At 37.6% G+C, this 26,837-nt stretch overlaps 1 protein-coding gene across 1 annotated transcript in view; it reads left to right on the plus strand.

The window, feature by feature from the left end:
- LOC134754273 (exonuclease 3'-5' domain-containing protein 2) overlaps positions 1-26,837 on the plus strand; it is a 446,643-nt gene that overhangs the window by 323,097 nt on the left and 96,709 nt on the right. The gene's annotated exons all lie outside the window — the stretch shown is intronic.

The raw sequence follows: 26,837 nt of genomic DNA on the forward strand, positions 1-26,837 counted from the left end.
AGTTACTCCTATCCGCCAGGTCTCCGGTCCAGTTTTTGGCAATAGGTACGACGATCGTCCGCATTAGATTATCTGGCAGATAAGAATGCCTAATACACAAGGTATAAAACATTGCCAACACTCGATATGTGGGGACCTGCATGTTGGAGGTGCTCAATAGAGAGACCGTCGTATCCCGGGGATTTACCTCCAGACATTGATTTTATAATTTTGGCAATGTCCTTAGCAGTAAGGCTAGGACCCACACTCTCTATCTCGGTCTCACTATCGAGCCCCCCCAGCTTCGTTGGGCCTAAAGCCGATTTTATAACGAAATGATCCTTAAAGAGGTCGGCAATGCTTTTAGGATCACTAACGTCCCCCACGCTAGCCGGGTGACAACTCAAAGGCTTTAATTTATTTGTGGCCTTCCAAAAGGAGCGGAAATTCTTCTTTGAATGATGAGAGGTAATTATGTCCATCTTTATTTGATCTTCATGATCTTGGCACCATTTCAAGCGCGATTTAAAGACCTTGCGACTGTCACGCATCTCATTAAAAAGAATACCACTTTCAGGCTTTCCAGCCATTATCCAATCATAAAACCTTTGTCTAGCCACCCGGTGAGCGGCACTAACATGTTTGTTCCAACCTACAATCCGTTTCTTAGCCCTCGGTTTCCTGTCTCCCCGACCGACAGTCGCTGCACTCTTAAGCGCACCAATAAACAACAATTTGTTCCGTCGTTCTCTCCCCCCATATTACATTTTTATCTACGTGAACCTGTCTTGTTGTTCTAGAGAGTCTAGGAACTATAACATTAAGGTCACATTCCAAAAATATAGGAAAATGGTCCGTCCACGTAACACAATTGTTATTTACATAAACATTGCGAACAGAGCACCGCCGACTGCGATAGTACAAAGTGATCCAACCATCTTCAACATAAATGCGCATCACTAAAAAAAGTGTAGGTATCTGACGTAATCCCCAACTTATCCACGTCCATACAGCACCATTTTTGTTCGTCGCAATGCTTAATCAACTCATTATAGAAACGTTCGTGCGGATGAGCGTTAAAATCGCCCATTATGTATACTGCTTCTATCCCACACTCATCAATTATCGCACTCACCGCTCCCAAGCAGTCCGTGAATTCGCCCAAGTTGTCACTGCAGTCCGTAGGCATGTATACACTGACCACTAATAACGGTTGATTGTCATTTGTCATAATTTTGATCGCGCACAAATGAGCATTATCGCACCGCACAACAGAAACATTTTGAAACGCCGATTTACGATATAAGAGGCCAACCCCGCCGTACGGACGACCGACCAACATGCCCTCGCCGGTATTCATGGCAGACGTCCCAGTTGCGCAGTAGTCCTCGTCAATTGTATTCAGGAATACAGTATCTTCAGGAGATAGCCAAGTTTCTTGCAAAGCGACAATATGGCAGGTTCGGCACAACTCCTTAACAGTATCTATTGAGCGCTTTACGTTTTTGCAGTTAAAGCTAGCAAATCTATATACCGTATTATCCATTTATTTATTTATAATATCATGCTTGCCGTTCTCAGTTCTCGTATCAATCTAAATTTGACTGCTTAAGTGCTTACAGACAGTCGCAAGAGGGCGAGAACAAAGTTTTTTAAAGTAATGTGCCATGGCAATGCAGAGGGAACGTAATCTAAGTGGTAAGTAAAAGCAAAAAACTACAGGCAGCTCGTATCGTGTAAGCAGGTTTCTTGGCGTGTGCCTATGTTGCACCAAACCTGCGTTCCACTAGCACTGGGTACAGCCAGGGTTCAGCATCAGCTCCATCTTGGGTACTGCTCTCCTAATTGCTCACCAAGACGTGTCGGAAGACCAAAACAGCGTGTGCCTATGTTGCTCCAAACCTGCGTTCCACTAGGTACAGCCAGGGTTCAGCATCAGCTCCATCTTGGGTACTGCTCTCCTAATTGCTCATCAAGACGTGTCGGAAGACCAAAACAGCGTGTGCCTATGTTGCACCAAACCTGCGTTCCACTAGGTATAGCCAGGGTTCAGCATCAGCTCCATCTTGGATACTGCTCTCCTAATTGCTCACCAAGACGTGTCGGAAGACCAAAACAGCGTGTGCCTATGTTGCACCAAACCTGCGTTCCACTAGGTACTGCCAGGGTTTAGCATCAGCTCCATCTTGGGTACTGCTCTTCTAATTGCTCACCAAGACGTGTCGGAAGACCAAAACAGCGTGTGCCTATGTTGCACCAAACCTGCGTTCCACTAGGTACAGCAAGGGTTCAGCATCAGCTCCATCTTGGGTACTGCTCTCCTAATTGCTCATCAAGACGTGTCGGAAGACCAAAACAGCGTGTGCCTATGTTGCACCAAACCTGCGTTCCACTAGGTACACCCAGGGTTCAGCATCAGCTCCATCTTGGGTACTGCTCTCCTAATTGCTCATCAAGACGTGTCGGAAGACGAAAACAGCGTGTGCCTATGTTGCACCAAACCTGCGTTCCACTAGGTACACCCAGGGTTAAGCATCAGCTCCATCTTGGGTATTGCTCTCCTAATTGCTCATCAAGACGTGTCGGAAGACCAAAGCAGCGTGTGCCTATGTTGCACCAAACCTGCGTTCCACTAGGTACAGCCAGGGTTCAGCATCAGCTCAGCTCTGTGTATACTAAAACCTTCTCCAGAATGTAACAAACACTTTTCTGAAAACCGCATCAAAATCGGTTCAGCCAAACTCGAGATAATCGCGAACAAACATACATACATACGGGTCAAACTGAGAACCTACTTTTTTTTTTGAAGGCGGTTAAAAATAGCCATGTCAGATAAACCTCAGTATGGAACATTGTGTATGACCATTGGCCGCCTATTTTCGACAGAGGGAAACGCCTGTTAATAGTTACTCCGTTTGGTTATATCCTCTTAGTAATAGACGGTCTGCGACATATATATATATATAGGTAGATTGCAATAAGGTTTAAAATGAACTAATGGGAAAACATATTCCATAGCTGTGTGGTCTTTGCGGTTACTGAGTGCCGGCAAGTCGAACGCTACAGAACCAGTCTAAAATGTGTCTTCGATAATGCGTAACAAAGGCGCGTTATCGGAGAGCGCACTTACACTGGTTTTTTTAGCGTTGGACTAGTCTGCGCTCAGGTGCCATTTAGGTTTATATTATAAAACTACATCTTTTGTGTTGACACTTACAGCCCTACGACTTCTAATTGCTGAGATATCGATTGTGTGAAAGGGTTAAAGTTTGCCAAAAATCTTTACTATTATGTTCAAAACGATTTATTTTCATATTATCTAGTTAAAAAAATCGGTACTTAAGAATCGTGTTACGAACGATGGTTAAAGTAAAGTTTAATCTTAGTGAATAAACTACATTTCAAGTAACATTCGGTGTAAAGAAATCAAAATTCACTTAGATCTATTTCAACTACCGGGTCTAGTTCGTGAATGACGGCAAAACTTAAGTTTTTTTATTATTCACAAACAATTTTTAGGATGTCAAGAGGTATAAATTCATTTACTTTAATCGTTATTCACAATCTAGTTTAGCTAAATTGAGTTAACGATTATGGTTAATGTTCACATAGATTCCTTTTCATATTTAATTTTTAGTTGGTCAATGTGAAATAAAGTAAATTTTGCCCACTTTTACAATGTTATTCCATTCATATTTTACGTTCACATTGAGAAATGTAGTGTTATCATAAAATTAAATAAACTGTTCGATGTTGTGCAAAATTAAGTCAAAACGGTGGAAGTCAATAGGATTCGCGGGCTGCAGAAGAGGGGTCGGCGGCGCGTACGCCGCGACTCCCAAAACTCCCGAGAGTCCCGCTCGTGTCATCATGACTTTTATAACTTCAGTGTGCTATAGAAAACTGAATTCACTGCAAGAAAAGTAAACGAAAAAAAGGAAAAGTTCTTGTAAATAAGTAGAGGTAAGTAAATTCAAATATCAGACAAAGTCCTGTAGAAGGAAATAAAACTGGAATGAGACTAATTATGAAATAATTGGGAAACATAACAAAAAAGGAAAACAAAGATGGGGAAGAAAAACCAACAAGTACAACTGCCCTGTTGTACTGAACCATTAGCAATTTCAGCAGAAAAATTAAAGATACCTCACTCTTTAATTACTTTGATATTATTATTTTTAGTTTGGTTTTTTGACCGTCATACTAAGCTATATTGAATTCCCGAAATGGTTTCTTTACACAATACAAAAGTTAAAAAAAGATTTTAGCAACGCTAGAGAAAGTGCAGTTTAACCTTTTCACACATTCATTATTTTTGTGAAAAGGGATATAAGTTTTTTTTGAAAGCCAATAGTTACGTTCACAAAAGCCAGGTCAATTTAAATGAAAATTTATTATTCATCACCTAAACTATCTAAACTAAAAACAAAAACCTAATTTTTTTAGAAAGAATTCAGAGAAAACACGGTTTGAAACGTTTATCGGCCATACTGAAAAACTCAAAAACTGTTGAGTTTAACCCTTTTACACTGGAGGCACAGATATATATACTTTATTTGTAAACTTTTTGTGCCCTTAAAACTGGATAGAATGCTGCCAAGTAGACCAACTGGTTCCATAGATATCACAGTTTTCTGAATAAATGTTTAACACCGAATTTTTAATTATATTATAACAATACTTTAATTATTTCGTTAAAAGCGTATTATTAAATTAATGATAACAGAGGGCTATATGAGGACTGTGTGAGAGAAAAAAAGAAAAAAAATTGCAACAACTAAAAATATAAATAACAATTAATTTTTACATCCGTAAGTTATACGTAACCTAGATAATAGGTAGTTATTTACGATACAAGTGCGGAAAAGAGGAAATTCGAAACGAGTGGCGATAAATTAAAACACGACCGCAGGGAGTGTTTAAAATCGACACGAGTTGCGAATTACCTGATCGCACGTGTATCGTACAACGTTTTAGTCGTTTTACAGTACATACGGAACTTTAAAGGTGACTGTCCATTTATAACTGCCGCTGCACTGCAGTTGCGACGTTACGCGGTGCCGCACTACTGTAGCAGCACGACTGCGGCTGTTGCGGCGTGCAGTCGCGACAGCGTTCGTTGATGGCTTGTCAATGTCAAGTCATATAATGTCAGACGTACAAATAAAATACTAATTTACTTTTGTATTTTTTACGTGAAGAAGCGAGTGACGATAATGCTACATGCTACATGAAAAAGAAGACCAGTTTGCCTTTCTACAATAGTCAGAGTCCGACGAAGGCAGCTACGCAATATTAATAAAAAATCTGATATTTAATGGTGATCGTTTATTCAGGGAATATTGCCGATTAAATGAAAAGCAATTCAACATTGAATGAGACTTAATAATTGACGAAATACAGTAATCAAATTACTCAAATGAAATTAATGCAGAGGAAAAATTATTCTTAACATTAAGGTAAGTTCACAATGTGAAATTTTCTTCCCCATCCTCTTGCCTAAATGCGTGACCACCAGGTGACCACCGCACACAGCAATCCGATGTGATGAATAAAATTATTTGTAAGAGCTATAAGTAATTACGCAATTTACACTTCATATTGTCAAGTTTCGTATTTGAAACTGAAACACGAATTAAAACCCCTCTTGTGTTGCAGGTGTCCATGGGCGACACGGCACTCTTTATGATATGACCGTGCATCCATATAAAACTTGACGGGCGAGACAAGAAATCCTTTATGAAGAAAGCTATTTCCCTCACCTTGGCCGATAGAAAAAACTTCTAATAAATTAATTTGAATAATAAATGGTTTCCTCGTGTTGGTGTGATGAAAAATTGCGTGTTGCACTGTAACAAAGTTTGTTTAAACCTCATGCCTTAAGACCCCCGCAACTGTCAATATTCTAAATATTAAACCATTCGCTTCTCTCGTGGTTTAATTTCGTATCCTTTCGTATGTTTGGATATCAATATATTACCAGGAGGTATTAAACAACATATTTGCTCCTTGTAATAAAAATTAATGATTGCTTCGTTTATTTAGCTCAGGAATGGCTTTGCAAATTTTGCTATGACAAAATTAGAAAGTGTCGCCATAAACGACATTATATAATATGATATTACGACTAGAGTTGCCAGGAATATTCGGCAACTATTCGGCCTATTCGGCCACTTTGCCGAATATTCGGTATTCTATTTGCCTCTCTATCGCTCGTGCCCTGTCGAGCTTATAGCTATCCTCGCAAAACTACAAAAAAATAAAAGAACAGTTTATTTAATGAATTTATCATGAAATGATAAAAAAAAATCACGTAGGAAAATATCGATATCACGTGACATGTTAGGCCCATATGACCCTCGTGTACTATATTTAACATTGTTGATCGCAAGGCTCGCGGTATCAACACAGACATATCTTTAAAAATCACACCGTCGACCATAAATAATTCTTCCCTAAAAGACCAGCACACCTTCAGGTCAGGCGCCACTTGCGACTTATGGTCGGGCCAACCCATATTAATATACTCAGCTAGCCTTACACATTCGGAGTCTCGTTGTGATTCTTTTTTAATTAATGATAATTTTGCATTTGAAATAGGTATGTTATCAATTATTAGTTGTATCTGATACACGTTATTTTGATGTACTCCCTCACTATAAAGATCTGGTCTGGATCGGTCACCTGCGTGTCAGTAATTCTATTCATTCGCCATTCGTTACATTCGCTTGCATGACTGACAAGTATATAATATAAGCTCAGTTGAAGCGGTACCAGCCTAAGGGCATGTTTTCAGTTATCTGTAGATAGTAAATTTAGCAGCATAATTGACACTTAAAATAAGTAGGAGCTAGGAGCCTACCATTTCATATAAGAATTATTAACTATTCATAGCTTAACATTAATATGGTTGTTTTTAAAGCAACCCTCACCTCAAAACCAATCAATAAGGATGTATTACCATGTTTAAGCAAATAAATATTTCATTTCATTTCATTTCATTTCAGTTGAAACTACTACTAGCTGAGAGTTGTTACTAGATAGTAAAGGGCTAAATCGTGAAGTGATGTATTTTCTTCTTCATTTTCTGACGCTACTTTCAGGCAGAGCAGTACTCGATTCGAAATAAAATTCAATTATTTTCGCAAATAAACACATTATGTAGGCATACATATAATTTTCCACGCATTTACGGAATTTGTTGTCATTATATAGTGGGCTATGTACAAATGAAGCCGGTATAGTAAATAACTATTAATGTCTTAAAATACAAACATTTGGTTATTCGTGCATATTAAAATACATATTACATTACATCTGACCTATACTTACCAATTTACATTTAATTGCTAGAAAATACTTTAAATCGGGCAGGACCCAGGGCTTTTCCAATTAGTTACGAATTGAACAGATTTTTGGATGGATCGGCAGTTCTATATTTCATTTTGTTAAGCAGTAGACAAGTAGTATTCTTTTTTGTAAAATAATAATTCTCATTACATTATACAACATAAGCTATTCATCATTTTCACCTAGTGGGGTGTTGTAAGGAAAGCATCAGAGGTAGTGTGGACGGGTTTGATATAAAACTCACTTGAAAGGGTTCACTTTGCAAGCATCACAGCTCACGTAGCTTCAGATGTGATTCAGCATACTTACATAGTCGCAATGAATAACTTTAGTTATGTTGCCAGTCAGTGCTAACGATTGTCGTATCTATCGATAATTACAAATGAGGAAATTCTAGTCATTAAGGTTTGACGCAAACAATCTTTTATTATATCAATACGGAATATTTTTCAAGCCCATATTCTTATTATGTGATTTTTGCATAAATATTATCACTATCAGTCACAGTACGCCCGGGCCAGCGCCGGCAGGGGTTTAAACACGTGCCGCACCCGCGATACCTTCATACTCGTACGCGCCCCGGCCGCCGGGCCCGGTGCCCCCGGCGGGTTGGTCAACGACACCTCCTCGTAACTCATGAGGCCCTGGTACCTGCTCCTTGCTAAATTGAATTTTAAGACAGTTTTTTTCTCGATTTTGGCCACCGTAGCCTATGGAGACTAAGAAGCTACGCTAAGCGGTTTTCGTAGGGTATGGATGTTGCTATATGAAGGGTGTCACATGCGCGTTTCTAACTTATAAAGCAATTGTTTCTACTACAACATAAAATAAAATGTTTTTGTTGGCCAACCAATCACAAAGCAGATGCGTTTAAGTAGGTTAATTTGCATTGAATCGAGTCTCCTTAAACAAGAAATATTTTATCGAAGTGTATGAAGTTCTATTTTCAATTTTTTTATAATTGACTAAACCGTATCGATAAAATTCTTATGCTTGAGTCGGAAGTGCCATAGACTATCCAACGTTGAAAAGAGTAAGGTTGTAGTGTTGCATATGAAGTTGTAATACACAGATTATACTCGACGAGTAGAAAAATATTTTTTCATTACTAACTTGGTCGTGCCAAGTTTAGCTTATAGGTAGGTAATAATATTATAACATACATAATATCGCTTTTGGAGTTGAAACTCTAGGCCATGGGGTCCCAGCGCGCACAAGTTGTTTGCAGAAATCGCGAAGCGTCTGGTTGACGTAACTGGTGACCGAAGAGCTGGCGGCTTCCTCGCACAACGTATCAGCATTGCGATACAGCGAGGAAATGCCGCCAGCATCCTTGGTACAATGCCTCAAGGGCCTATTTTAGATTTAAGCTAGTTATTAATTTCGTTTACGTAGTACCACTGTATATATGGATTACCAAAATATGGATTGTAATATCGTCCGAAATAATAGTACATTACTACAGAGGCCGCCAACCCCTTTTCACGCCGAGGTATGTATAGTGCTTTTCTCAAACATGCAATGAAATAATAATACAAACATGATGATGATGATGATGATTGTTTCATGTCGTAATGTGATAGGTTATTCAGTGCGTGGAGTATCGAGGAGGAACAAAAATTTGATTATTTTTGCGCTACGACGCACGGTTTAGGAGATACAGATGAAAAAAATATACAATTTTTTTTTGTTTCTTTTTTTTTTTGACCTACAGGGGAACGAAAATTTTATAATTTTTGCGCAACGAGGCATGGTTTAGGAGATACAGCCCTATAATGATTTTTTTGTTTTTTTTTATTTATTTTTTAATATAAATCAAGGGTCACCTAGAGGGGAACGAAAATTTAATTATTTTTGCGCTACTACGCATGGTTTAGGATATAAAGCCCTATTTTTTTGTTTATATTTTTTTATTTTCATTGTGTTTTTTGTATATTACTTTGGGGTATTACTTTGGGGTTTCATAAAGGGGAACGAAAATTTTATTATTTTTGCGCCACGACGCATGGTTTAGGAGACACAGCCCTATAAAGTTTTTTTTTGTTTTTGTTTTTGTTTTTTTTTTTAAATATAAATTAAGGGTCACCTAGACGGGAACGAAAATTTTATTATTTTTGCGCTACGACGCATGGTTTAAGAGATACAGCACTATAAAGATTTTTTTGTTTTTTTCTTTTTTGATTTTCATCGTGTTTTTTGTATATTACTTTGGGGTTTCATAAAGGGGAACGAAATTTTTATTATTTTTGTGCTACGACGCATGGTTTAAGAGATACAGCTCTATAAAGATTTTTTTTGTTTTATTTTATTATGTTTGCGCTACTACGCATGGTTTAGGAGATAAGGCACTATAAAGATTTTTTTTGTGTTTTTTTTCTTTTTGATTTTCATCGTGTTTTTTGTATATTACTTTGGGGTTTCATAAAGGGGAACGAAATTTTTATTATTTTTGCGCTACGACGCATGGTTTAAGAGATACAGCCCTATAAAGTTTTTTTTGTTTTTTTTTTTATATAAATCAAGGGTCACCTAGAGGGGAACGAAAATTTTATTATTTTTGCGCTACTACGCATGGTTTAAGAGATACAGCCCTGTAAAGTTTTTTTCTTTTTTTGGGTTTTTTTTTGTAGTATAAGTTAAGGGTCACTTAAAGGGGAATGAAAATTTGATTATTTTTGCGCTACGACGCATGGTTTAAGAGATACAGCCCTATAATGTTTTTTTTTTAATTTTTTTTTGGGTTTTTTTAAATATAAATTAAGGGTCACCTAAAGGGGAATGAAAATTTTATTATTTTTGCGCTACTACGCATGGGTTAGGAGATACAGGCGATACAGCCGTATAAAGATTTTTTTTTGTCTTTTTTCTTTTTTGATTTTCATCGTGTTTTTTGTATATTACTTTGGGGTTTCATAAAGGGGAACGAAAATTTTATTATTTTTGCGCTACGACGCATGGTTTAAGAGATACAGCCCTATAAAGTCGTTCCTCAGTCGTTCCTCTACCCCTCTTCTTGCCCAGTACACACTGGGGACCGAGACTATTGATAGAGTTTTCTCTGTCAAAGATCTTGGAGTGGTTTTTGATGAGCGCCTTACTTTTCATGAGCATATGCGGACACTCGCTAAAGGTTGTTTTCAAAAACTTGGGTTCGTGATCCGCAATGTCAAGGATTTCCGAGACACTGGGGCCATTGCGATGGTTTTCAACGCCTCCACAACATCATCCGAGGACCCTGACTTTTGGAGGTGAAATTGCATGCATTTCGTTTTTCCTAAATTTACTACTAGGTTGTTTTCACCCATCCAGTCTATAACAGTTTTAAGCGAATTATTAATAGTATTTTCATAGTCCTTATTTTTGTCACCTTTTATTATCATTGTCGAATCGTCCGCAAACAAGATCATTTGGTCATTTATAACTCGAGGTAGGTCATTTATATATATTATAAACAAAAGTGGGCCAAGAATACTTCCCTGTGGAACCCCGTATTCTATGACTTTCAACTCTGACCTTGCTTTATTTTCAACTTTATGTTCATCTATGTAATTAATTTCTGTATACTGTTGTCTGTTGGTTAAGTATGATTTAATGAGTGCGTGTGCTGGACCTCGAATACCATAGGCATAAAGCTTTTGTAGCAGTTTTTTGTGGCATACAAAATCGAATGCTTTTGTCATGTCCATAAACACGGACATGACAGGTACTTTGTTATTTAGACACTCTGCAATAGTTCTCATTAAATCATATATAGCCAGATTATTTAGAACTTTTTTCCCTTCTAAAACCATATTGTTCATCAATTAAAATGTGAAACTTTTCTAAGAAATTATATAACATGTTGTGTATTACTCTTTCGAACACTTTTGAAACAACCGGAAGAAGTGCAATGGGTCTATAATTATCACACAGATGTTGGTCTCCTTTTTTGAAAGGGGAATGAAAATTTGATTATTTTTGCGCTACGACGCATGGTTTAAGAGATACTACAGCCCTATTACGTTTTTTTTCTTTTTTTTTGGTTTTTTGTTAAATATAAATTAAGGGTCACCTAAAGGGGAATGAAAATTTGATTATTTTTGCGCTACGACGCATGGTTTAGGAGATACAGCCCTATAAAGTTTTTTTTGGGTTTTTTTAGCATGTTTAACCGCTTATAAATATAATACCATAGTTTTTTTTTTAATATTATGTCGCAAGTAAGCTTACAGAGAGGGTGATCGTTGGCTGTATGTAATATTTCCTTTGTCAGTCTAATCTTATTGAGCAAATTTAAAAAGTTAGAGCAGCGGACAATAATGTACGTTTCATACTAACTCCCTACATTACTTCTTGGCCTAGGTCAAGAAGTAATGTAAGGAGCCATAAATGTGCAACTTCGTCTTTATTTCGTGACATTAACGCATACATTTTGGAGTATGTTTGAGAAAATGTTTTTTTTTAATGATATTCTAACCCTAAATAAGATCCAGGACCGTTAAGTTCCCTTTCGCGTTATTTCACTTCAGATATGTATAGATGAAGAACTGAACTGTCCTAACTACTCACTCAGCAGTTTGGAAGTGAATGTAGGATCGTAAAATATGAGCTCAATGCCGTGTCGTGTAGACAGGCGGTTGTCGCGACCACGCTTGTCTGAGAGCTAAAAGCTTTCTCCTTCGTTAAGAACGAAGGAATTATCAAGGAATATCTTTAGTTATATAAAAACAATAAAGTCACATCTAAAAAATACTAGTAGTTCGCCACGGGCTGAGAACTTGCGTTTCGCCAAAAACTATATAGAGTAGAATTTTTATCATGATTAGAGCAAGAATAATATAAAGCGATTCAAGATGGCGACCATTTTTCACAATTATTATGACTACGAATTCATAATAAAGGGACCTATCGAATCCTCAGATAGTTAAGACCAATACCAAGCTAAGTCGGCAGCGTTTTTGATAGCCCCGACTGCAAGTGTTATGTTAAACGTCATACTTCTATGAAATTATGACGTTTAAATAACACTAGCACAGTCAGGGCTATCAAATTGCTGCCAAATTAGCTTGGTCTAACTCTATAAATTTTCATCATGATTAGAGCAAAAATGAAGAAATTCAGGATGGCGGCCGTTTTTTTACAATTTTGACTTCGGATTCCTATTAAGAAGCCTTTCGAATCCTCAGATATCAATTTTCGTTTGTTCCAATGTTGACTACATTCATATTAAGCGGCCTTTCAGATCCTTAGTTATCAAGTTCGTCATGATCAGACCAGTGAATTAATAATTTTTAAGAAAAAAAACCGACTTCAATGGGGGATGCTGTTGAAAGATTACTTGTTGTTGATGGTGCACTCTTAGATTCCAGACAATGAAATGAAAAATACAGCATCTTTGGCCTAATTATGTAGAAACGGAGCTAAAACCACCCACTCTTCTAGTAGCATTTCGTTTCTGTAAAGGTCGTAGTTCTAACCTAACCCAACCTACTTTTCTGATAGCAGTTCTGTTTTGTGAGAATCGCAGTTCTAACCTAACCTAACCTACTTTTCTGATAGAAGTTCTGTTCTGTGAGAATCGCAGTTCAAGTGCACCCTTTTCTAGTAGCATTTCCAGGTCCGGGTCTGGGTTCGGATCCGAGTCCGGTTCCGTGTCCGGCTTTCAGGTTTTCAAGACACTTTGTTGTCAAGCTCGAGTTCTGATGATGGGATCCATGAGGAACTGAGGGAACTCCTCAAATGTTAAAGACATACATATAGTGATTTCAGTATTTTCATCAACAAATCAAGCATTTACATTTTAAAAAGTGACATTAGATGAAGTGGAACTGCTGATGATGATCAGAATGGCGCTCTTCAATGACGCATAGTTCACGTTTGGCGATTTGTCCTCTTCGTTATGTTTGTTAAGCAAGTTAGGTTTTCAAAACACATTTTTGTCAAGCTCGAGTTCTGATGATGGGATCCATGAGGGATCGAGGGAACTCCTCAAATGTGAAAGGCATACATATAGTGATTTTTGTATTTTCATCAACAAATCCAGCATTTCCATTTAAAAAAGTGACATTTGATGAAGTGGAACTGCTGATGATGATCAGAATGGAACTCTTTAATGACGCATAGTTTACGTTTGGCGATTTGTTCTCTTCGTTTTGGACCCAGACCCAAACTTGGACCCGGACTTGGACTCGGACCCGGACTCGGACCCGGACTCGGACTCGGACCCGGACCCAAACCGAACTCGGGCCCAAACTTGAACCCGGACAGCCGGACACGGACCCGGACTCGGATCCGAACCCAGACTCAGACCCGGAAATGCTACTAGAAAAGTGGGTTAGGTGGGTGGGTGCATTTGAACTGCGATTCTCACAGAACAGAACTTCTATCAGAAAAGTAGGTTAGGTGAGAACTGTGACTTTTACAGAAACGAAATGCTATCAGAAAAGTGGGTTAGGTTAGGTTAGAACTGCGAAGTATTCCGAGGGGCCTTCAATGAGGTAAGCTGCTAGAGCAGCTGCAAAGGATGGGCTCGCAAGAGCAACGCCGACGGGGTATCGGAGGTCTACAATCGAGTTCCCGAAACCCCGTCTACAAAGCGCGCGGCGGAACACCCTAGGGGATTTAGTCCGTGGGAGTCGGACTTACCCACTAGGCTTCTCCCGGGCCAGTGGGATCCATAAAGGATTCCCCCTGGGTCATAAAAAAAAAGAACTCGACCCTATAATATAATATAACATAATTAGGCAAAAGATGCTGTGTTTTTCATTTCATTTTTCTCAGTACCGACTGATAATGGATATAAAAGAATCGAAGAGTGACACAATATTTAACAAAAGGCTAAAATCGTTACTTGTAGAAAAGGCTTACTACTCGATCGACGAATTCATGCTGTCTATGCGACATGATCATTGATTCCATCTCGTAACTTCCTCTAAACAGCTGTAACATTTATATCAACTTATTATTGTGAATAATAATTTTATTTTTATTTTATTTTCAAGAATTGAGTGACTTTTAAAATTTATTTTATTTTACTAATAAAGATCTGTATATCTGTATCTGTATTGTCTGGAATCTAAGAGTGCACCATCAGCAATAAGTAATCAGTCAACTACGCAGTCAACGGCATCCCCCATTGAAGTAGGTTTTTTTTTTCTTAAAAATTATTGAGGTTCATATCAAAAGCAAGGTTTCTTGAAGGCCACTTTACTTACACTATTATGACATTGACGTGTTCTATATTCACTTACTATTTTTCATTGATTGATATGTGTACTGATTTTCTTGCATATTATAATTTATAAATAATGTATTTATTTACGTTATTATCTATGAGCTATCACAACGCCGGACCCCTTTGCGCTGCTCTGCCGTAACGTATCCCGGACATACCTACTAATATTTTATATATGCCCCCTAAGATAAAACATCTAGTTTCCCGGGTACCCACCACAATTGTCCAGACAGCAGTCCACCTACCCTTGACGTGACTATTAGTACGGCGGTTTTTGGTCTAGAAGTCTTCTGGAAATCGATTTTCGCTCATGTCGTCGCAAACATGGACATATTTGGTATCAGTGCAATCAGTGTGATGTCCTAAACACAAATATATGAGATGACAAGCGCGAAAGTGGTGGGGGTAGTTGCTGTGACGTCATAAAGTCGACAGTACAAAGTTTTTTACTTTTTCTTTTAATCATACCATGTGGGGTATCAAATGAAAGGGATTTGAACAAATTATTATATATAACCAAAAATAAGAAAAGAACATCCAGTTGAATAAAAGTATAATTTTCTGTTACATTAAACTGCAACTATTATTAAAACAAACAAAAAACCAGACTGTTGACATATATTTTTGAAATGGTCTTTTCACTAGCTTTCATTTGGTACCCATATTGCTATAGTAAGAAAAAACAATCCCCCCCTCTCCCTTTTTTCATTAGCGGGCGCCATTTTCAAAATTTATATAGCCTATGTCACTAACACACTTCTGACGAATTCAACCACACCTCATATGGGCTATATACATTTTGATTTTGAAAATGGCGCCCGCTAATGAAACAAGGGAGGGAGGGATTGTTTTTAGGGTTCCGTACCCAAATGGTAAAAACGGGACCCTATTACTAAGACTACGCTGTCCGTCTGTCCGTCCGTCTGTCCGTCTGTCCGTCTGTCCGTCTGTCCGTCTGTCCGTCTGTCCGTCTGTCCGTCTGTCTGTCACCAGGCTGTATCTCATGAACCGTGAACCGTGATAGCTAGACAGTTGAAATTTTCACAGATGATGTATTTCTGTTGCCGCTATAACAACAAATACTAAAAACAGAATAATATAAATATTTAAATGGGGCTCCCATACAACAAACGTGATTTTTTTGCTGTTTTTTCCGTAATGGTACGGAACCCTTCGTGCGCGAATCCGACTCGCACTTGGCCGGTTTTTTTTTCTTACTATAGCAATATGGGTATCAAATGAAAGCTAGTGAAAAGACCATTTCAAAAATATATGTAAATAGTCGTCTGGTTTTTTTTTGTTTGTTTAATAATATTTGCAGTTTAATGTGTGTGTGTGTGTGTGTGTGTGTGTTGTGTGTGTGTGGGCCGTATGCTTGTTTGCCACCGACGTAGTATAAAAAAAAATTTAACAGAAAATTATACTTTTTTCAACTGGATGTACTTTTCTTATTTTTGGTTATATCTGGTTAATTATTTTTACGGTTCCCTACCTCAAAAGGAAAAAAAAAACGGAACCCTTATAGGATCACTCGTGCGTCTGTCTGTCTGTCTGTCCGTCTGTTACAGCCTATTTTCTCCGAAGCTACTGGACAAATTAAGTTGAAATTTGGTACACATATGTAAGTTTGTGATCCAAAGATGGACATGTAACGTAAACAAATTTATTTTAAACATGGGGGCCACTTTTGGGGGGTAAATGAGAAAATTAAACAATAAAGTTTGTCAAACTATATCGTGTTACATATCAAATGAAAGAGCTCATTGTGGGAATCTGAAATATTTTTTATTTATAATTTTAAGATACATAGTTTAGAAGTTATTCAAGAAAATAGGCAAAAAATGACCATTCCCCCCCTTTATCTCCGAAACTACTGGGTCAAAAATTTTGAAAAAAATACAAAAAATAGATCTTTACCTATAGATTACCGGAAAACCTATTAGAAATGTGCAGTCAAGCGTGAGTCGGACTTAATTACTTAGTTTTTGATCCGACCCCTACGGGGCTTTTAAAGACATTTCACAAAAAATACATTGTTTAAATTGTGTAATATACGGAACCCTTCGAACGCGAGTCCGACTCGCACTTGGCCGGTTTTTTAACGTTATGTAGAGGATATTCACAGTCACTTGGTATGTATTTTGGAATGATCCATTCAGTCATTTTCAATTTAGAGCAGTTCAAAGTCAACTGTGAATTGTGAAATTTATGAACGTTTTCTAATAATTTTTTAGACGAAGTAGTGAAAATGTTACAGTATGTTATACATTTGTGATTTACTCACAAAGCCCTTTCATTTGATACCCCAACATGGTATGATTAAAAGAAAAAGTAAAAAACTTTGTACTGCCGACTTCTTGACGTCACAGCAACTACCCTCACCACTTTCGCGCTTGTCATCTCATATATTTGTATTCAGGATATCACACTGAATGCACTGATACCAAATATGTCCATGTTTGCGACGACATGAGCGAAAAGTAACCTAAAAGCCTGTTCCGCCATACTTTCTTGCAAACGAGTGACCAATATAGCAAGACCCATCACAAATAATGGCAATCTTCAATTTGAGAATGAGGTGATGTATCACAATTATATCAAAACTCTTAATTTTACGCCGCTTTTCACACTCATAAGGGATATTTTTTGTGATAAATACTATTCCTATGTCGTTCCCTGGGACTCTATTATACTAAATTTCAACTAAATCGGTTCAAAGGTTTAACCGTGTTGTACACACTTTTGCTTTAATAAAATTACTAGCTTTTGCCCGCGATTTCGTCTGCGTGGAATTAATAATTTGGGTTGCTTATTTTTTATTCAATCTGCTTTTTATTGATTCTCTATACAAACTTCCTTATTAGAGAGACAACTATAACGCCAAGATAAAGTGTAAAAGCAAATATTCAATTTGAGCACAATGTTTACATCAATTATCAGGCGATGCATCAATTATCTCACTTCCGGGGTAGAAGTGAGATAATTTTCACCCTACAAAGGATGACTCACGTTAGACCGGGCCGTGTCCGGACCGGAGCTTCCGGCGCTTACTTTTCTATGACATGACAGGTGATCACGTGATGCCTTTCATAGAAAACGAAGCGCCGGAAGCTCCGGCCCGGACAAGGCCCGGTCTAACGTGAGTCATCCTTTATAGGGTGATTTCCGGGATAAAAACTATCCTATGTCCTTCGATAATACGATACGATCAGTTATTGATAAAATATATTTATAACTACATGTCATTATGTCTTAATACTTTGAAAATTATTTGGACTTCCCCGGGAGTCAACATATCTATATACAAAATTTCAACTAAATCTGTTCAACAGTTTAAGGCTGAAGAGGTAACAGACAGACACACTTTCGCATTTATAATATTAGTATGGAACTATGGATTAGTATTAGTATACTAGCTTTTGCCCGCGACTTCATCTGCGTGGAATTAGTTCCAGCAGTTATAGTATATCAACTACAAAATCTGTATTATCTGTATACAATAAAATAAACAAAATACTAAATATATACAATTTACAACTATATAAATGTAAAAAAATATTAACCGAGTGGCTTAAAATACTTAACTACGAGGAGACAGAGGCTCTGATATATTAAATTAAGTTGATATTAACTTAAACTCTAAAGTACCTACTTATCAGTTTTAATATAATAAGTAAGAAAATATGACATTTTACATTTTACAGTACCTATTGTATAAGAAAATACCTATTGTGTAAGAAAAGTACGATACATAGTTCTATGCTTTACAGTACCTATATATAAGAAGTGCCGATTAGTACATCACCTCACCACCTGCACTCACACGATCTCATACACCTACACACACACACATACACACTTACTCACACACACACACACACACACACACACACACACACACACACACACACACACACACACACACACACACACACACACACACAAACTAAAAATTACTTGTTGCTACGGAGGAGCGGGGCTTCCTGATACAGGTATAATATACTTAAAAGGAAGTCCCAACCTACTACGTTGTAATGTAACATTTTATTAATGAAATAAAATATTTTCATTTTCATTTCATTTTCATAGTAAGTACAGAGCCTGGATAAAATCTAATGGCAATAATTTTGAGCATAATATGCTTAATTTCTTACTCCAATTAACAGGCAATTCATTAAATCTCTCAATTCAACCCCCCTTTTCACTCTCTTTAGGGATGATTTCTGACTATGTCCTTCCCCGAGACTCAAATATCTCTATGCCAAATTTCAACTAAAACGGTTAAGCGGTTTAAGCGTGAAGAGGTAACAGACAGACAGAACTTTCGCATTTATAATATTAGTATGGTTTCAACTAAATCGGGTCAGCGGTTTAAGCGTGAAGAGGTAACAGACAGACTTTAATAACAAAACTTTCGTGAGACACAGACATATTATAGGACAGTCAGCTGCAGAGAAAAGGTACCCTCCCTGCATAGAAGTTTGTATGCAAAGGTGCTAAGCGAATAGTATTGTTGACTGCACATTACTACAGAGGCCGTGAAGTAAGGGGTTGCCGGTCGGATAGAATAGAGGTTAGTTATGAGGCCGCGAACCCCTTTTCACGCCGAGGTATGTATAGTGCTTTTCTTAAACATGCAATAAAATAACAATACAAACAGGATGATGATGATGATGTTTCATGTCGTAATGTGATAGGTTATTCAGTGCGTGGAGTATCGAGGAGGAACAAAAATTTGATTATTTAGGAGATACAGATAAGACTAAAAAGGAAAAAATAATGAAAAAAAAAATTTTTTTTTTCTTTGTTTTTTTTTTTAGGGTTCCGAACCCAAAGGGTAAAAACGGGACCCTATTACTAAGACTCCGCTGTCCGTCTGTCTGTCCGTCTGTCACCAGGTTGTATCTCGTGATCTTTTATAGCTAGACAGCTGAAATTTTCACAGATGATGTATTTCGGTTGCCGCAATAACAACAAATACTAAAAACAGAATAAAATAGAGATTTAAGTGGGGCTCCCATACAACAAACGTGATTTTTGACCGAAGTTAAGCAACGTCGGGCGGGGTCAGTACTTGGATGGGTGACCGTTTTTATAGTTAATGGTACGGAAGTTACGGAACCCTTTTTTTTTCTTAAGGGTCACCTACAGGGGAACAAAATGTTATTATTTTTGAGCTACGACCCATGGTTTAGGAGATACAGCCCTATAAAGATTTTTTTGTATTTCTTTTTCTTTTTTGATCTTCATTGTGTGTTTTGTATATTACTTTGAGGTTTCATAAAGGGGGACGAAAATTTTATTATTTTTGCGCTACGACGCATGGTTTAGGAGATATAGCCCTATAAAGGTTTTTTGGGTTTTTTAATTAGGGGCACCTAGAGAGGGACGAATTTTTTATTATTTTTGCGCTACGACGCATGGTTTAGGAGACACAGCCCTGTAAAGATTTTTTTTTGTTTTATTGTTTTTTTTTAAATATAAATTAAAGGAGTGAAACATTTCGAGCGTTTTTCGACTTAAAAGTTTTTTAACTTAGTGACCCGATATTATTTCATTTCGTTGACCGACCGTTCGTATGTCCGGATGTTCTCCTCTACAGGTCGCAATTCTCAACCGATTCTCGTGAAATTTTGTGACCAAATTTTATGGTTAAATAGAATTATTTTGGCGATCCGGTTTTTGGAAATTTTTCAAAATGGCGGAGTTGTGATAGCTCGCGCCTAAACAAATAGTCGTATCGATATCATAACAATATTTTCTTTTTGAAATATGTTTACAGATTAAATGTCGAAAAATGCAGAAACTTTGTATTGCTGGTTTTGGCGGTATTTAGATATTTAGTTTTTAGTCGAGAATGAGTAGCTGAATTTCGTCAGCTTGGGTAAGCACTATACTGGCGTGTTTTGCCCCCAGTGTTCAATCCCCAGTAATTGTATGCTGCTACATAACTTTTTGTATTTTACACTTAAAATTCGTATTGTTTTTTTTATTTGTTTTTTATTTTTCTATTTTGAAATTGATTGATCAAGTGCGGGCTAAGCGTATTCGTTTCATTTTTACAAGCTTTTATTTAACTAGCCCTAAAAAATATGTTTTTTTTTTGTTATTTTAATTTTCTAGTGTTCTAAACGGCGGAGCCATAAGCCATTACGTGCTGCTGACATGCTGGTTTTGCGCTAGAAATGACGCATTCGGAGCTAAAATGACCCCTATTTGAAGTGTTTATTTAATAATTACTCATCAGTCCATTAACCGATTTTGATACAATTGAGTACATTTGATAGATCTTTTTCAATTTTAATGAAATATTATAAAAATAGAATACGCGGTCTTATAAAAAGCTGGAAAAAACTTAAAATGTGGCATTTTTACAGAAATTTCACGAACCTTTGTTTTTTTCACGAAAATTTGTTTGAAGCCAGCTGTGCGAAAATTAAGGCATAAAACGCTCAAATGCGCTCATACCTACAGGCTTTACAATATAGGGTCGGGTAAAACCGATATTAAAGCGCACGAAACGCGCTTTTTATACATGGCTCCTTTTATATTGTAAAGATTACATAGAGGGGGCCTGCAGCGCCCTTTAATACACTGTAAGGTCGGGCTTAGCCCGACATTCAAGCGTGCGAAGCGCGCTCTAACACACAGGCTTTACACTGTAGGGTCGGGCGAATTCAAGCGCACTCGCTTTCACACACAGGCTTTACACTGTCGGGCTAAGTCCGACATTCAACGCCTTACACAAAGGGCACCTGCGGCACCTTTTACACTGTAAATATTACGTACAGGGCCGCCTGCGGCGCCTTTATCTCTTACCTACAAACTTTTTACTGTAGGGTAGGGCAAAGCCCAACATTCAAGTCTTACATACAGGGCGCCTGCTTTACGCTTACGCTTTATGAGGTCCCTATGCGGTCTTCGCAATAATTTCCACGCCACGTTTCACATCAACTATTGCGGCTGTATCCCTGATACAGCCTATCACCATGTTTTTTTGATGCCAATCGATCCCATTTCTATCCACGATCAAAAGCTTGTATGGTACCAAAAATACTTCCGCCTAGAAAAGCCACAAATCGAGGAAAACTTTTCCCATACAGTTTGTATGAAAATGAAAACTTTTATTTTTCACATGCTATTTTTTATGCCAATCGATTCCATTCCTATCCAAGCTACAATTATTTTTAAAGCGAAATTTACAAACCTAGAATATATTATGCTGAAGCGATCAACATCAAAATTAGTGATTTGTTAAGATTTAGTTAGTGGAAACCGTTTTCTCCCGAAATGGAAATTGTGTGAAAAAAGTACCTATTGTCTCTAGCTATTCTACCCTCTTAAACGTAACAGGACTGATTGTCGAGATAGAAAAATGTGAATAAAATTTCACGTTTTCTCCATATAGTAAACTAGCTTTTGCCCGCGCATTCGTCTGCGTGGTCTTAGTAACCGCAGCTAGAGTAAGAATAGCGCCTGGAAAAATTATCTCTGCAATCTAAATTTAAGCATAATATACACACAAATTAGCAGGCACTTCGTTAGTTATCTCAATTCCACCCCGCTTTTTACTTTCTTAAGGGATGATTTTCGGGATAAAAACTATCCTATGTCCTTCTCAGGGACTCAACCTATCTCTATGCCAAATTTCATCTAAATCGGTTCAGCGGTTTAAGCGTGAAGAGGGAACACGCAGACAGAAAGACAGACAGACAGACTTTCGCATTTATAATATTAGTATGGAAGTATGGAATAGTATGGATATGGATGAAAACTTTTATTACCTACTCCAAAATGTGACTCGCACGCCAACAGCACTAAGCAATCTTTTTTTTTTAACGGAGTGGGCGAGTGCTGTTACGCACCGTCCCCCCTACCGCGAGAAGGCCATTGATGGGGGGGTGTGTGGTTTGTTTACCTATATGATTTTACTAGTTGAAAGTGTTATTTTTTTTGTCTCGTAGAAAAAGTATAGTATACAATAGTGATATAATCAAGCTTTTCAATTTCGTACCTTACCTTAAGCAACTCAGCAAGCTTCGTTGCTTAAACACGGTACTCGACTGAAAAGCTCTCTATTATATCACGATTGTATAAACTACTATTACAAAACTTAACATAACATAGATTTGATTAATTTCTAAATTTAATAATCCAAATATACTTCCGATGACATTTACAATACATTATCAATAATAAAATAATAATTATTCAATATAAATAGCAAACATGAAAATTACAATAAGATTTACAATACGATATTTTTAAAAGAATGCATTAATGTCAAAAGGGATATTACCTATATATTGTCAGTTTATTCAATTATTCCATTATAGTGTCAACAAATAAGATAACATTATTGAGTTCCATATGTCATAAATTCTTGGTAGGAATAAAATGTTTTATTAAGCAGCCACGATTTTAGGTTATTTCGAAATATATTAAAGGTTTCGGCTTGTTTGATGGAGTCGGGGATTTTATTATATATTTTTATTGATTGGTAATAGGGCCCGTTTTTATACTAGTGGCTCTGTGAGCTGTAGACCTCGCGAGCATAGCTTAAGATGGATGTGTCTAGGGCTGTCCTGCCGACGACTAACCACTAAAAGATGGCGTGATTGTGCACAATTTGCGAATTATCACCATTGTTTCCAAAACTCAAACATTTTCTAAGACGTGTTGATATTTACGCATATGCAACAAAAATATGACGTCTAAATCGAAATATATTTACACCCAAAAGTAGAGATGTCACATTTCATCAAAATTGTGTAAAGACTGCAAAATATAGTAATATCTTGCATTTACATACACATACGTACTTAAACACAAATGCCAGTAGATTCGTAATGTTACAGTAAAGTAACCTAGAGGGCGCAGCGGATGGAATGTATATTGTTAAAAAAGATCAGAAATTAAATTTAAATTCTTGTTTGAGCAACGATTGAGACTTCGACAAGGCACTTTTAACTAACTGATATTTTCAGACATTAATTTTTGTGTAGTTTCGTGTTCATTAAGAGCCAACAGGAGTGGTCATTTCTCCATACAAACGTACTCGACTGTTTCCTCCGTGGTTTTTGAAGCTAGAGGAATGACTTTTTCAACACAGATTAATATTGTCAATATCCCTTTTTTTTGTAAATTAAAACAAATAGAATTTTCAAAACATACCAAGTTTGGGGTCAAGTTAAAGGGTTAAAGAGGTATTTCCCGTTGGATATATGGATATTACGTATCATTGTATGATTAATATGTACCGTATCTGCAGTACAGTTCCATAAGTCTCGTAAGATAGGTATTGAAGTAGATTGTGTCACTTTGCATTGAAAAAAAAAACTAAATAAAATTATTTTTAAAATTGCTTTTTTGGGGTTCGATATGAGGATATCACGTATCATTTGTGGTATATTGTACAAAAAAATGAGCCATATCGTAACTGGAGGAGCCCAAACTTGGTATGTTTTGAAAATTCTATTTGTTTCAATTTAAGAAAAATCGGGCAAGTGCGAGTCGGACTCGCGTTCCAAGGGTTCTGTACATTACAAAATTTAAACAATGTATTTTTTATATGAAACGTGAGTGAAATGTCTTTAAAAAACCCGTAGGGGTCGGATCAAAAACGAAGTAATAAACTAAGTAAAGTGTATTTTTTTTTTAAATTTTAGACCCAGTAGTTTCGGAGATAAAGGGCGGGAATGGTCATTTTTTGCCTATTTTCTTGAATAACTTCTAAATTGTTTATCCTAAATTATAAAAAAAATGTATTAGAGATTCTCACAATGAGCTCTTTCATTTGATATATAACACGATATAGTTTGAAATATTTTATTTTTAATTTTCTCATTTACCCCCCAAAAGTGGCCCCCATGTTTAAAATTCATTTGTTTACGTTACATGTCCGTCTTTGGGTCACAAACTTACATATGTATACCAAATTTCAACTTAATTGGTCCAGTAGTTTCGGAGAAAATAGGCTGTGACAGACGGACACACAGACAGACAGACTTGATCCTATAAGGGTTCCGTTTTTCCTTTTGAGGTACGGAACCCTAAAACTGGCTAAAATGTAATGATGTGGTATATTTTCAGAATCGCTTCAAAAAGCCCTTTCGTATATTTCGTATAAGAGAAGATTACGATAGGTTTGAAAAAAAAAATATAAAAAAAAGGTTTCAGCACTCCCTCCTAAGGGAATTTTTTTTAGGAACTGCGGGTCAATAATTTTGTTTTGACCTCTAGTATACGTGTACCAAACGGGTAACCTGTACCTCGATTTGCGGTTTTTTTATGCGAACAGCTTACACTATATTTTTCACCACCTTAAACGTTTTGTAGACTAGACTATTGTCCCAAATTGGGGTTTCATATTTATTCCGACCAGAATTAGCTCTTCAAACATTTTTATCAAAATCTGACTCATAAATAAAAAACGGACAATTTATAAAACTGTATAATTACATCAAAGTAAGAAATATCACATGTCACATGTTTCTTTATTATGATATTTTATCTAACCTGAGGCAATTTTTTTCTATTCCACGTAGCTGGAGAGCGGCAAATTTGTTTTTAATCACACTTGCTTGAAAAGATTTTATTCTATGCAGGTGTACTGAAGGGAAAAGGCCTTATTGTTCCTGCGGGAGTTATAGCTTTCTTTTTTAATTAGGTATGTCACTAATTCATACGAACCAAGTAAGTTATAAGTAAAATACTTTGTTTAAAGTCAAGGTATAAGGGAGTTTTACTTTTAAAATACTCACGACTATAATTTAATATTTTTGTTTATATTTAAAAATATTTAATTGGATTAATTTAACAGCCGTTATCTTGTATGTTTTTATACAACAATGTTTTCTTGTATGTCCATGTTATGTTATGTTTTTTTACTCTTCTGTACCTCGAAATGTTAATTAGATTGCAGGTTGTAGAAGGATATTGAATTCAGTTACTTAAAATCAAGGAGTTAACCACAATAACATCCCTGTTATTGTGGTTAACTCCTTGATTTTAAGTGCTTATTCCCATAAGCAAACGCTTAGTGGTGGTAGCGAGCGAACGAGTTATAATCGAAGAATAAAGTAAGAAAAGAACTGGGTGGTGTGTGGCGTGGTATGTGGTATGCATAGCTATAGCGTAGCGGGCCGGCCAGCGGAGGCCGGCGAGGAGCGCAAAATGCGTGCGCGTCTGTGTGCGTGCACCACACACACTGGGATAGTCCCTCGCTACGCGGTACCGCCCCCGTCAGAGCGACGGCGATATTCAACTTGAAATCTCAAACCTACTTGGTTCAAACCCCGACGGTGCCAATTTTTTTTAATAATTTTAACGTTCTCTTTCGAGTTATTTTAAGCGTAAATATGTTGTTCTTATTATCAATTGAGTGTCGCGAATTCTTCTACCGATAACTACAAAAACGCTTCTATGCTTAGATTGCTTAGTGCTGACGACACGGCCCAGCACACTCTGGAAGAGTGTAATCGCTGGGCCGTGGAAAGAGCTGCCCTCAGGGCGGCAACAGGGGTGGTGGACCTGTCGCTGCACAGCATCATAGCGGCGATGCTGAGCAGCGATAGGAATTGGGAAGCGGTGGCCTCCTTCTGTGAACAAGTCATGTTGCAGAAGGAGGAGGCGGAGAGGGGGCGCGAAGCAGATCCAGACGCGCTGCCTCACCGACGCAGGCGGCGGGGTCGAGGGCGAAGAGCGTATGTTCGCCTCGACCCCTAGTGGGGCCAGCGGGTGCGAGACCCGCATTGCACGGCTCCACATACGTCGTCGGGGGGGGGATCCAGCGTTTCTGATCCCCCCCCCCATTGTGCGGGTGTCCTGGCGCCAAGCCGGGGCTGCCGGGGAGCGCCATGGTAGAGTGTAATCGATCCCATGGTGCCCTCACAAACGGCAGAGAGGATACGAAACGCCGGAGTGGGTTTAGTGGGTAGGGCCAGGTTCTCCCTCCCCTCTCGCCAGTTGAGAGGGGACAGGAGCGGCGAGTCTCACACACCCCCCCCATCAATGGCCTTCTCGCGGCCGGGGGGACGGTGCGTAACAGCACTCGCCCACTCCGTTAACAAAAAAAAAAAGAATGCTTAGTGCTGTTGGCGTGCGAGTCACATTTTTGAGTAGGTAATAAAAGTTTTCATCCATATCCATACTATTCCATACTTCCATACCAATATTATAAATGCGAAAGTCTGTCTGTCTGTCTGTCTGTATTTCTGTCTGCGTGTTCCCTCTTCACGCTTAAACCGCTGAACCGATTTAGATGAAATTTGGCATAGAGATAGGTTGAGTCCCT

Source organism: Cydia strobilella, chromosome Z, assembly GCF_947568885.1.
Source record: "Cydia strobilella chromosome Z, ilCydStro3.1, whole genome shotgun sequence".
NCBI classification, from domain to species: Eukaryota; Metazoa; Arthropoda; class Insecta; order Lepidoptera; family Tortricidae; genus Cydia; species Cydia strobilella.